The following is a 14,219-nucleotide window of genomic DNA, read 5'->3' as shown; positions in this document are numbered from 1 at the left end:
TTCAGGAAGCCCAAGAGACGGCCCCGAACCTGTAAAGTAATCCACTGAGCCCTACCAGGCACAGTAATGCCTCTGCCCGCAATGGCCTGTTGTCAAGAGTCCGAAATAGTCATACTTACCCCTCCCTGAATACCACTAGGTCCAAATGCAGCTGACCAAGATGTCTCATATCGTCCACACAAAAGCTGACCACAAAGTCTAATGCGGCTCTCACAAAGATGATGCTCTTGCAGCATAAGAATACCAATCTCGCCGCCCACGAGGCATTGCTGAAGCTCCTGACGCAATCGACCCCGCTGGCGTTGAAACTGGGACCCACCTAATCCATGCACGTTCCATGAGACAATCCTCATGGAGAATTAGAAAGAATTGATGTTGCAGCAACAGTTAACCGCGCTATCTTTGAGGCTGGCTTGAATGGGGAATAATCCGCATCCAAGCGTCCCCTGGATAGGCGTGACTGCAAATAGTGTTTGGCCTAGGCCAAAGAAGAGCGTGCCGTGCACAGGGAAACCTCCTCTGTCCAGGAGTCCTTATGTATGTATACATAGCATGGTGGGAGTTGTGTGTCAGCAAAGAAGTGTACCTTACGACAAGTGTCGAAGCTCATAAGTCCACAAGGAACTGTTGCAAAGGTAGACGTATGCACCTGAAGGGGGGGTACGCAAGAAAGGTTGGCCCTCTCTCGCCAAGTGACTCATGGCAAAAACGTTGCCAAGAGATCTCCTAGCAGCCGAGGAAGGTCCTACCCCATGGGTCGGCTGTGGGGTAGGAAAGGGTGGAGAGGAGGAAGTGGGGGGGGGGGGGGGGGGGGGGGGGGGGGGGATGGAGGGGTGGGAGGGCGGGAGCGGCGGAAGGAGAGGGGCGAGGTGGGGAGGAGGAAGAGGGTTGGGGGGAGGGACAGAAGGAAACTTGGGGGGGGGGGAGGGGTTGTCGAAGGAGAGGCTGAGGTGGAGTGAGGAACGGGGACCTCGTCTTGCTGAAGAGGATCAAAACGGTTCCTTGTGGGAACCCATTGCTGCTGACATGGAGCCCGGTGACCACCCGGAGGGCCAGACTGGCGTGGTGGCCCTTGACGACACCGACCACAAACCTGCTGCGAGCTCTCCTCTGTGTGAGCCCCAAGCTCAAAGGGTGAGGCTGCCTGAGTACCCTGTGACCTGTCTGCTACTGCTAGCCAGTCCTAGTAGGCTGGGACTGAGCTTGAGGTGAAGGTTGGGGGCCTCCTTCGTGGACAGGCCTTCGCAAGATGGCCCATCTTGCGAAAATGAAACACTAATTTGGAAGGGCCGAATACTCCACGCTCTGGCAGAGCCAACCACCACTCACCCGAGGTAGAAGAATGACCTTTGGGAGGGTGTGGGTGTCCCGCACCAGAACACGTATTGTGGGAATGCCAGCTGCCTTGGCAGCTACAGAGGCTGTCGTACAAGGTGTCTCCAAGACGGTCCCAATCTCTAAGCCAATCCTAGACAGGAGCGGAAGGTACTCTCTCCTCAAGCCAGGGAAGCACACCAAGATGGGAAGGTCTGCCTCCTCGACAAGAACATCGGTAGCTGGGTCGAAACCGTGACGCCACTATTGAAAGTGAGGTCGAACTGTGGGGATGGCCAGGGGGCTCATTGCAATGACCTTTGATGCCATCTCGGGAGTCTCAAACTCTATCTGGTAGTAGCCACGTCCGAGAAGCTGAACATCGAGGATCTTGCCCACCTCCGCGAGAAGGTGGGCCTAAAGGAGATCACATACCTCCCCTCTGTTGGTGTCAAGTTGGATGGTGGGTTCTGCGGGGTCGGGCGAGGGGGACGTCAGTGGAGTCCCTATGTAAGGGAGCAAAATCCTCCATCTGTGTCTGCTGCTGCGAAGGCGAACGAAGGGGAGTCGAAGGTGTCGAGGCGAACGAAGTGAGTCGGTGTCGCTGTGAACCAACTCTGACAGAGACATGAGGTGGGTGTGGGGGAATGCGGGCGACGTGAGGAGGGGGGAGTGGGGTCAAGCGGACAGCTCAGGGCAGCGCGCGCGAAAGGCAGGCAGCTCAGGGCAGCGCGAGGGGGGGCTGAAGGCAATGGCGAGCGCGAGCGTGAGCAGCAGCAGCGAGCGTTGGGTTTATGATCAAGAGAAATTGGCCTTGTTCATTCCTTGCCTGCTCTCCTTTGGAAATATCCCCTGAGCTTAGCCTTGGGCTTCCATACCCCTCGCCACGTATGCTTGGTCGTGGACCAACTCGACCACCTTGATCGGTTCTTAAACTTATCCTTAAATTCTCTGTCTTCTAACACGGGCCAGCACCTGGATATTAGACAGAGCATGGCAACTTCGTGATTATGCTTTGTGCAGGTCAGCCTAACAGTGTCCGATGCCTGATTTTCTGCAGTAGTTTGGACACATGAGACACTACAAATTGGAGGTGATCAGTAGCCTAGGTTAGTGATTTGTATGACAGAACTGCCGCTTTCGAGTGTTCAAACTAGACTTCAGCCTGTAGCAGTGAGAGGACGTGCTTTCTAATTGGAGCTCATACACATTCTTCGAGGCGAGTATTATAGGATTTAGGGTAGCTGGGAAAGTACAGAGAGACAGCGCCAAGCTTTCACGCAGCTGGGGCGTCCAGGGCATTCAGTGGCATTATTGGCCACCTGTGTGGCTTTCCCCCCCCCCTCCCATTTTGCGATTTAACCGTTGTATATTTATATGTTCAGCATTGGACATACTCCACAGTTTTCTTGTATCATGTACCCTCTTGATAGGGAGTTTTAGACCATTGGGAAGTTTCAAAAAACTAATAGAACGATTTTTTCACGCAGATAAAAACTGTTCACTTTTGCTATGGAATAGTCATGTGCTTTGTGTTTTAGCATTTCTACAGCATGCGTATGTTCCCTTATCACAGTGTGTATAAATTATGTGGCCTCAAAGAGAACTACATGTCTTGCTCATTTAAATCTCCCATGGTTTTCATGTTGGAAGTCTTAGTTTTCAGACATTAGCTTCAGGTATTTTCACGCTGCTGTTATGTCATAGTATCTACCTGTAAGCACTGAGCAATATGCTGAAGTGGCTTCTCCATCGCACCTCTGCTTATACATTGCGTCTTTTGTTTTAATTCTTAGCCCACACACAAACTCGTGATATGGCAATATTGCAAGAAAAACTTGCAGCAACTATGACTTGTGACAGATGATTTGTAGAGTTGCTTTGTTTTGATCTCTCTTCTTACCTTAGCAGAGAAGTCTATTGATATACACCATTGATAAACTGTTTTTTTATAACAAATGGCTGCAGGTCTTCATTTTCAAGTAGCTGTTGAAAACAATAGAGATATTATATGTCTCAGCTGGGTTTCAGAATGCTTCAATGCTAAAGCTCGCTTACCCTTGTGTCCAAGGTGAGTGCTGCAATTAGCAAGTTTCAAGGTTTCCAACCAGAGAAAAACTCATATAGATTGGTCAGCCCTATTTTCATGCATATGCTAAAGATATTTAGATTAATTTGCACCATGTAACACACATCACTGTCACTGTTTTAGAGAGCTTATGACTGTATACAGGCACTATCTCTTTCAAAGTTCAACTACACGGAGTAACCTGCAGACAGCGATTGATATGTATGGGGATCCTTGGTTTAGAGATGTGGATACACTGGATCTGCAAAAGGTAAATGCTTCACAAGTGCTTTATTTCTCACCCCATATTCATGCATTTCAGTTTCATGCTGGATGTTCGATTCTCTTGAAATCTGGGTTCTGTGTAGCCACAATTCGATGTGGGACCCTGTCCAACACAGATTTCAAGTAAACTCTACCATCGAGCATGGAACTAGCAGGTTGGATAGCTTGCTTACTATTATTGCCAGTCAATAATGATGTGCGAGCATTCTGCTAGTCTGAACATCAAAAACTTGGACCTTCCACCTTGTTCCTTATCCGTGTATTATTTATGTTTTCTATGTCAGTCTTTGATCTGAACTTGTCAGGTCCTTTGTGTGAGACCGCTAGCTAGGAGAATTGAGTGTTATATGATCCATTACAATTCCATGCCGCCATCCGGAGTGTGGTCCCATATGTCTCGCACTGTCATGTTGTGCGTCTTTCCAAAACTACTACTTTCCCTCCTCTATAAAAGGCAATTTTTCCCTTCTCCCTTGCTACCTTGATCTCTGGCATCAACTCTTGCGTGCTATTTGTGCTAAAGTAAGGTCATCCCCCATAAATATCCCAGTTTTCTTAAGTGCTCGTCTCTTCTTCAGGAATTCCTTCCTTGTTTCCAAAGTTGGGAAACGCAAAATAAGTGCTCTCTCTTTGACGTTTCCCTTCTCATCCACTCCCTTCTTTCCTACTCTCCAAGCACCTGTGTGCATAGGTTCCAGGATGCCCATGCCCTGCAAGAGTTCCTTCACTTCTTCTTCTACCTTTTCAGTGTCTTTGATACCAGTAATACGCACATGGAGGGCTCTATTCCTCCTCTTCTGTTCCTCCTCAATGGTCATATTGATGATGGTAGAAGTCTGTGCGGCTTCTGGCATCCGGGCCTTCCCTTTCTTTGCACCTTCAATCCATTTTTCTGCTTCGTCAACCTTCTCCTGTGTTTTAAAAAGGCGCTCCGCCCATGAGGAAGCCTCTTTCGAGTTTTGTTCTTCCCCTTCGCGCAGAGTTTTCACCTGCTCCTTAATTTCTTCGAGCTCCTTTAACATCGAGGGCTGATTTCCCCCCTCCATTTTGGGCATAATAAAGAGAGAGAGAGAGAGAGAGAGAGAGAGAGAGAGAGAGAGAGAGAGAGGGATCTGATAAAGAAACAAAGTTTCTTTATTAGTATGATAGTATAGCAGAATAGATAGTGTGTGCTATGAGCAGCAGGCTAAGTGTGAACTAAAACATGTGATAAGAGCAGGTAAGGAACATGGGAGGTGTGCAATGCGAGGAGGTGTTTTATGTATGTGTAGCTCGGCTGATCACAAGCTGTGGGTGGGAACTAAAACAAAAGGAAAAAGTAAGACTTACAGTAGGTGGCGAGAAAACAGGTTGACGCATGCGTACAAGCCTACGGGGGCAGCCTTAGGCGGATAGCCTACAACATGACAACATGTGGCATACAAGATAGGAGGGCGAGGGCTGGCAGAGGTGGAAGCGTTGGAGGGCTAGAATATGTGAAGGGTTGCTGATGACCATGCAACCTTAAGTAGCCCCTTTCGGTATTTCTTTATATTGCTTGAACAAGGTACAATGCTGATACTCACGCTCTGCATCTTCACCCGGAAGAGTGCCAGAGAATGAGCTCTCTGCACATATTAAAGGCTCTTGGCCTTGAAAAGCAACTACATGAAAAGCTTGAAACTCAAAAAGCATCAAGCCCAAAAGCTAACGTTGGAAATCAGCCAACGTAAATAACAAAAATCCGTACAAGCTGCCACGTCAGCAAGTCAACGCACATTGTGGAAATCATGAGTATGTGCAAGCATTTTCAAACATCATTTCTCACTACTCCGCCCGGGAGTAAATCACTAATCATTGAAACTGGTATTAAAACCAGAGTCAAACAATTCAAATCAGCACCAAGACATGTTCAAAACAGATACCATCCATTTCAATCAGATTCCAAACAGGATCATCAAACAAGATTACCAAACAAGTTCTCAAACAGAATTCAAACTTATAAAACAATCTTGACATCAGTTGAGCTCGAAAAGACGACTAGCTTTCCATCCTGAAACCTGCACCAAGATTAGGGTTAGATTTCTTTCATAAGGTTCTAGCCAACTGCAACATGGTCCATAAGCTCTTGAATAGTCGAAACAAGCCTCGACATGCAATGTTCTTGTGGCGGTGATGGTAGTCCCAAGACATGGCAATCACACTGGACCTCCAAGGTTTTTAGCTCAGGAAGAGACACCTGATGAGAGATGTTGAGAAATTTCAAGTCATAATTTGCAAGGGTTTCTATGGCAAGCATTTCAGGATACCCCATTGCCAAAAGCTGCCAGAAACGATAGCGATGAAGACAAGAGCACGCCCGATGCGCGATGAAGTAAGGGTGGGAGTGGCTAAAAGATCCAAGGTCGGGACACAAATATATTCAAATAAAATTCCAGTAGACTTTGTAAGCCCCGGTTTGCTCTGTCTGCTCTTTGGTAGGACCGGTATGCTTCCAGAAAAGCATACGCCTGAAGCTCTGATACCACTGTCACGGGAGACTGGCACCACGTGCTAACGGAAAAGAATAGACTGATCACTTTTAGCACCTCAAATAACACTGAATTGAAAGAAAGAGAGTGAGTGAACGACACAAGAGACGGGGAGTGGCGGAGTTCCACCTCGAGAAAGCACTGGCCCCAAACCTTGGCATCCCTTTCGGTATTTATTTATATTGCTTGAACAAGGTACAATGCCGGTACTACTCATGCTCTACACCTTCACCCGGAAGAGTGCCAAAGAATGAGGCCTTTGCACATATTTAAAGGCCCTTGGCCTTGAAAAGCAGCTACATGAAAAGCTTGAAACTCAAAAAGAAGATCGCCCAAAAGAATCCTGCGCTGCAAAGAACCGCCTCACCGCCACAGTGGATCAAGAGGTCAGCGCCAGCATTCACATACAGCCAGGAGATTGTGGAATATACAAAGGCGTACACTTACCTCGGAGTGGTTTTTAGTGGGCCAGCATTTTCATTGAGGAGGGCAGCAGACACTAGATTGACCAGAGCCCATGCAGCATTGGGTAGATTGGAAAGGATGTGTTCACAAGTTCAGTTTCAGGAGCCTCGGACGAAGCTCTGGCTCTTTGACACTCTGGTGGCTTCTGCATTGCTTTATGGAGCTGAGATTTGGTAACCTTCATTAGATCATCACGGGAGGACAGGCCGTAGTGATGGATGGGGGGACATGGAGAAGCCTCTGGTCTCTATGATCTCACGGCTCATTAGAGCCAAGGCCTCAGTACCACATGCTATTGTTCGAGCAGAGCTAGCTGCCCCCCCACTAGTGATTGAGGCGCTCACCAAATCGGTCTCCTTCATACACCGCATGTGGGAACTTCCCAGAGACAGATATGCCCGCCTTGCACTTGAGTCCTCTCGATAGTTAGCCATGCAGGGAGATACAGCATGCTGGTATGGGGAGATGACATCATGGTTTCAGGCGCATGGGCTCAACATAGACAGATTGCCTCCCTTCCAGTACTCACTGGATGCACCCTCTCTGACTCTTACATAGTCCGAGATCACCGAGCTCAGCCGCCAGGACTTGACTCAGCTAGACACCAGGAGGACATGGATACAACCAGCACAGGAGCTGGGCATGAAGATGGCTTTCTACATAGAGCATCTTCTCCAGCTTACGGTTGATGGTTTTGTGACGAGGCCCAGATACATGGACACCCACTTGTCTCATGGGATACGATGCGCTATCGGCCAGATACGTACATCGTCACACCAGCTGCGGATCGAGACTGGGAGATACATCGGAGTACCAGCAGAGGCTAGGACACGCCCACTCTGTGACATCGAGCCTGAGACAGAGTTGCACTACACATGCCACTGTCCCGTCTACTACGAGATACGAGGCCGCTTCCATTGCTTGTTTAGAGAGGGCTTTGGACCATTCTCCAGAGTCATGCAGTACGAGGATCAGAGATGCTTGGGTTTGTTTTTGCTCGAGCTACGCAGACATAGAGAGAGCCTGATGAGAGGAGAGGCTAGCCAGTCCCAGAGACAGATCACAGATTTCTTTAGAGCTGCCACTGGACACCCGGAGGAGTTACTACCACAGTAGAGCTCGTCGTCTCACACCAGAGGCACACTAATCGACCGAGCGACTGAGCTGGGAAGATCGAGATGCCCACGAGTGCGGAGGACTACACAGCATCGGCGGAGGCTACATCAGAGGATTCGGATCACTTTGGCTCGACATGCACGACGCCCGGTCAGACTACTGACCATGGAGGAGATTGATGAGATCCGCCAGCGACCGATGCTGGATCTCTTGTGATCTAGCTATCCCAGCTAGTTGCTTAGTTCACACCTAGTAGTTTAGGATTCCATAGTATTTTATTATGACATTTGTCATTTCATTTTTGTCATACTCTAACTTTGTATCAGATCCACCACATTGTAACTTTCTGGTCTCATAGGTCACTTTGGCCTTTTGAAGACGTTAATATAACATTTCATTTCATTTCTCTCTCTCTCTCTCTCTCTCTCTCTCTCTCTCTCTCTCTCTCTCTCTCTCTCTCTCTCTCTTTGGTCCCATAGGTAATATTTGACCTTTGAGGGCGATAATAAAATCTCTCTCTCTCTCTCAAGCATACACGTGTGAGCATACGAAGGAGGAGAAACAGAGATGGAGCAAGAGCACTTCTTAGCTTACCCTCAAAGAATGAGGATTTTTAGATCAAATGGACCTTTTGTAAGAGTTTGACCCATTCACACATGGACGCCCACAGTGGCCGGTGGTTGCAAAACTACTGTAAAAATAAGATAGGTGGTGCACCTCTCATCGGCACACCTATTGGACCGACAAGCCCGGTCCATGACTCAATCAAATAAATAATAAGGCGTCTGTCCTCGAAGGTACTTGGGATGAGAACGAGCATAGCTTTGCGTGAAGAAAAGCTCACGAACTGGGAGGTGGACATAAATTTAGTGGACAGCTCTTCTGCGACCTCGTCGCCAATCCCTTCACAAACCTTAGAAAGAGGAAGTGCCTGCTAGCATAGCGTGCCCCAGGTCGCAGGTCGCACAGAGAGAGAGAGAGAGAGAGAGAGAGAGAGAGAGAGAGAGAGAGAGAGAGAGAGAGAGAGAGAGAGAGAGAGAGAGAGAGAGAGAGAGAGAGAGAGAAGCCTCTTGCCACCTGCCGCATGTTGGACCTTCTCTGCTTGCCCCTGCTTCCCCTCTGCAGACCAACCGACGACACCTAAGCGCGCAATGCGAGAGAAGGAGAAGTAATGTGTGTGATAGAGACAGGGAGGTGGGCGCACAGAAGTTGGTGGAAGTCGCGAAAGAGACAAAGAGCAATCAAAGAGGGCGACAAAGTGCGATCGCAAGCATGCTATCCCTGTCCCGATCTCGGAACCAATCCTGGAGAGAAGCAGTAAGTACTCCCTCCGAAGGCCAGGGAAGCATATCAAAATAGGCAAGTCTACCTCCTCGACAAGAACATCCGATGTTGGATCGAAACCATGACGTCACTGTCAGAAATCAGCTCTGATCGCGCGAATGTCCGACGGGCTCATCAGGATCACCTGGCATCTATCTCGGGAGTCTCAAACTCTATCTGATAGTATTCTCGCCCGAGAAGCTGGATGTCAATGATCTTCCCCACCTTTGATAAATGGCGGGCCTGTAGAAGGTCGCGTACCTCTCCGCAAATGGGACGATTGCCAATAATCTTGCAGATGACAGAGGTAACCTGAAGGCGCTCCACCTCTGCAACGAGGCTTGCTTGCTCTGTTGGGGACATAGCAAGTCGGATGGTGGGCTCGGCCAGGTCGGACAAGGGGGCTTCGTCTAAGTCCCTTTGAGGCGGAGCACAAGCATCAATCCGTGTTTGCTACTGCGAGTAAGGGCGAAGAGGATAAGGCGTTCTCTTGCTGGACTAAACACGCCAAGCAAAAACTGTTGAGTTGCTAGCGAAGCCCGACAAACAGAACCGGGGAAGGGGTTGGGGGGGTGCCTACGATGCAGAAGAGGGAGAAGACGCGGGGAGGGCGCAGCTGCGGCAACAAACAGGGCAAGGAGGGGAGAGGCCGCGGGGGAACAGGTGGGAAGGATAGCAATGAGGCGAGGATGGCGAGGAGGTGAACTGGAAAGGCTGAGGGTGATGGCGAGCAAGGAAGGGGGACGCGTAAGCAGTAGCAACAAGCGTTCGAAGTGTTACTTGATGTGTTCAGAAGGCGGGAACTTCTCTTTAAAAATAGGCCACTCAGGAAGATTTTGCAAGTTGGTGAAACTTCTTCTGTTGCTTCTATTTTTTTGTTTTCGGAGTCGAGTAGGGCACGCCCGGCCGCTCTCCTCATACACCAGAAAAGTGCACAAGAAGAACGACCAGGACTATGCACCCAGAAACTGAAGGCAGACACTTTTGTCACTAGTTTTCTCTAGACTACGAGAGGCCAGAATTATCTACACTCTTAGGGCCATGACTATTCCCTTGAGAGATCCATTTCGCCAACTTGATTTGGGCGTGACAGAGACCAAGTACCTCTGTTTAGAGGCCCAGGTATTGCGGGACTTGCTTATTCCCTTGAGAGATCCATTTCGCCAACTTGATTTGGGCGTGACAGAGACCAGGTACCTCTGTTTAGAGGCCCAGGTACCTCTGTTTAGAGGCCCAGGTATTGCGGGACTTGCTTCGGTCTTCCCTTTGAAGTTGCCTCCTCGAGGTAACTTATCGCTCACCTCACTAAACTCCCTTTGTAACCCGACGGTTTTCCCCTAGGAAATGCCATACCTGCTTGGAAGGGTGTCGGCTCATAGGTGGCGTCCGCTGAGGTTGGTGGTGTCTCCCCTCCCTTTTGCACCTCCCAACCCCTTTTAGGTGAAGTTGACTCCCTCGGGGAGAAATGGCACTTGGGCGCTCTTGTAGCTCATCTGGCTTCGCTTGCGGAGAATTACGTCATTTCCCTCGGAAGGGATCGAATTCAAAATAACAGCATAGTAAGGGGAGCATTATCTCCCCATCCGCCTATGCAGAGCACCCAAGTACCGGGTACAACTTCACCGAGGAACTTCGCCACAGGCACGTGCCCTGCGGTTCCGTCCCTCGAGTGCGGATCACAGCGTACCCAGAAGGGCGTCCGCTTCCCGTGAGCCTCCCCACCAAGGAGGATAACGGTCCTTTCTTCAGGGTCCAACGAAGGGTCAATTGTGTTGAAGGTGGAGTTGAATCGGTTTTGCCATCTCCCCCTAGAGTCATCAACCGCCGAACAGTTCATCAGCAAATGCGAAAGCGAACGTTCTTCACTTAGGGTTTAGGCCCCTCGGTCGAGATCTAAAAGTTGGCTCCGTTCTTCAATGACTTGACACGTCAGCAATTTGTGGCATCCCCCCTTCTTGAAAGAAAGTAATCGTCCGCGATTATAGCATATCTGCAAAACAGCTCAAGTTAGCTCAAAATTTTCCAAGGGTCATTCCGAGAGACAATCATTTTTCTCATTCCAAATCGGACCTCTTGATTTCCTGCGTGGTTGGCTTCCAGAAGAATCTCATCCAATAAGGAGTCTCATTCCAGATTACAGCTCTTAATATCCTGGGTCATTGGTTTCCCAAAAGTATCTCATCCAATAAGGAGTCTCATTCTAAATCGGAACTCTTGATATCCTTAATCGTTGGTTCCAAGAAGTATCTCATCCAATAAGGAATATTCAGTGGTTGGCACATCACAATGCAACACAAATGCTCACATATGCATGTTGACAGACGGTCTGCGGTACGAAGCTACTCAATGACTATCTCGTCTCCTCCCGCAAATAACCTAAAAAGGTCCGGGCCATGAGATCAAAGGACTGATCAAAGGCCTGCGTCGCTTGGAGGTTCAAGCATACAAACAAACGCTCCCAAGACATCCCGTTTGCGTCGTTCGGAGGTTTTCCAACATACAACGAAGCACTCCCCAGACATCCCATCTGTGTCGTTCCGAGGTTTTCAAGCAGACAACGAAACGCTCCCCAGACATCCCATCTGCATCGCTTCGAGCTTCAGACAATACCAAAACAGAATTTCTCGCTACTCTACCCGGGAGTAAATCACCAATCATTGAAACCACTATTAAAACCAGAGTCAAACAGTTCAATCGGCACCAAGACAGATTCAAAACAGAGACCATCCATTTCAAACAAATTCCAAACAGGATCACCAAAGTTCTCAAACAGATTCTTAGACAAAATTCAAACTTAAAAAGCAATATCGACATCAATTGAGATTGAAAAGACGAGTGGCTCTCCATCTTGAAACTTGCACCAAAATTAGGGTTAGATTTGCTCCATAAGGTTGAAGCCGATTGCACCATGGTCCATAAGCTCTTGGACAGACAGTGTTCCTTTAGCAGTGATGGTAGTCTCAAGACATAGCAATCACATTGGACCTCCAAGGTTATCAGCTCGAGAAGAGACACCTGTTGAGAGATGTCAAGAAATTTCAAGTTTTAATCTGCTAGGATTTCTATAGCAAGCCTTACAAGATACCCCACTTTGCGAGAAGTTGCAATCCAGAGGAAGATGTCTGAAGGCATGTAACTTCGGGCAAAAATTTTCTTGAAAGCTTGCCAAGTGCTTGGAGTGTCCGGCTTGGAAGCTATAAACATCCACCACTGCGAGGCAGTGCACTGCATGGCACTGCCTCTGAGAAAATCAGAGGCTTGAAAAATCCTTGATTCTTCTTTGCAAGTGATCTTTATGGCTTATGCCTTGTAAAACAGAGCGATGAAGACGAAAGCGGGCCCGATGCGTGACGAAGTAAGGGTGGGAGTGGCTTATAAGTCCGGGGTCAAGACACGAAGGTACTTCAAATAGAATTCCAGTAGACTTTGGAAGCGCCGGTTTGCCTTGTCTACTCTTTGGTGAGACCGGTATGCTTTCAAAAAAGCACACACCTGAAGCTTTGATACCATTGTCACGGACGACGGGCACCACGTGCCAACGGAAAAGAACAAATTGAACAACTTTAAGCACTTTAAATAACAACTGAACTGAAAGAGATGCATGACACAAGACGGGGAGTGGTGGAGTTCCACCCCGAGAGAGCACTAGTCCCAAACCTTGGCGCCCCTTTCGCTATTTCTTTATATTACTTGAACTCGGTCCAATGCTGATACTCACGCTCTGCACCTGCCAGAGACTGAGCCCTCTGCACATATTTAAAGGCCCTTGGCCTAAGAAAATCGATTACATGAAAAGCTTCAAACTCAAAAGCATCTCGCCTCAAAGCTGGCATAAAAAGCTGCCAACGCAAATCGCGGAAATCCGTACAAGTGCCACGTCAACACAGTCAGCGCAAATTGCGGAATTCCGTATTGTCTGCCACGACAACATTCCAACACAAATTTTGGCATGTTCGTACAGCTGCCACATCATCAACTTTCACGCTATCTATGTGTGTGTGGGTCCAGCTTTACTTGGCGCCCCTTTCGCTATTTCTTTATATTACTTGAACTTGGTCCAATGTCGATACTCATGCTCTGCACCTACCAGAGACTGAGCCCTCTGCACATATTTAAAGGCCCTTGGCCTATGAAAATCGATTACATGAAAAGCTTTAAACTCAAAAGCATCTCGCTCAAAGCTGGCATAAAAAGCTGCCAACACAAATCGCGGAAATCCGTACAAGTGCCACGTCAACACAGTCAACGCAAATTGCGGAATTCCGTACTATTTGCCACGTCAAAATTCCAACGCAAATTTTGGCATGTCCGTACAGCTACCACGTCATCAACTTTCACGCTATCTATGTGTGTGTGGGTCCAGCTTTATTTCTTCTTTGTGTCACTTGGACCGAGGTCCCATAAGTTGGCGGGAACTTCTCTTTAAAAATAGGCGACTCAGCTGGTAAAACTTATTCTGTTGCTTCTGCTTCTTCACTTAGGGTTTAGGCCCCTCAGTCGGGATCTGAAGGTTGGCTCCGTTCTTCAGTGACTTGACACGTCAACACTAACCCATACAAAGCTTTCTTACATTTGCACATTTTATCTTCCCACCCTTAAATGACAAAACGAGGAGGCTGCGTTACATAAACTCAAATATGTCACCATTCAAGAAATCAGTAACAATGTCTAATTGATGTACATTCCATCCAAAATGAGCAGCCAATGCACATAGAAAAGGGACAGTAGGTTGTTGGTACTTTAGAGGATACCCATCGTCGCCTTGCCCAGTAAAATAATGATTCTCTGTTGGTGGTGGTGGTGGCAGTAGAATCAATGGAGATGAGTTCATAGGTAATGCGGTACATATGTGGGTCTTCCCACCATCTTTCAGATGACACCCCCGAGTGGAAAAGAACCTGACCCTGAGTGAAGCTCGAAAATTGCCAGGTGGAAAAGTTTTGAAGATGACAATGAAACCAATTTTCTTGTGCAAAAAGTAAATTCTGGAGCTTTGATACCACTATAACTGGTCCGCACCACACGCCAAGCGGGAAATCACTGTTAGACTCAAACATGACTGAATAGAAGTGCAGAGACACATCACACTTAAATTCTGCAGAGACACATAGAGGCGGAGTTTCTTTCTCTCTTGAGAG

At 48.2% G+C, this 14,219-nt stretch overlaps 1 pseudogene across 1 annotated transcript in view; it reads left to right on the top strand.

The window, feature by feature from the left end:
- LOC147430345 (DNA ligase 4-like) overlaps nucleotides 1-14,219 on the top strand; it is a 227,597-nt pseudogene that overhangs the window by 201,286 nt on the left and 12,092 nt on the right. The window contains exons 21-22 of the transcript XR_015185782.1: nucleotides 3,283-3,385; nucleotides 3,548-3,653. The product of XR_015185782.1 is annotated as a DNA ligase 4-like (transcript). The remainder of the gene's footprint in view (nucleotides 1-3,282; nucleotides 3,386-3,547; nucleotides 3,654-14,219) is intronic.

Source organism: Adiantum capillus-veneris, chromosome 22, assembly GCF_014529385.1.
Source record: "Adiantum capillus-veneris isolate H3 chromosome 22, ASM1452938v2, whole genome shotgun sequence".
NCBI lineage: Eukaryota > Viridiplantae > Streptophyta > Polypodiopsida > Polypodiales > Pteridaceae > Adiantum > Adiantum capillus-veneris.
Note: the sequence above shows the minus strand (reverse complement) of the source record. Positions and strands in the feature narration are given on the sequence as shown.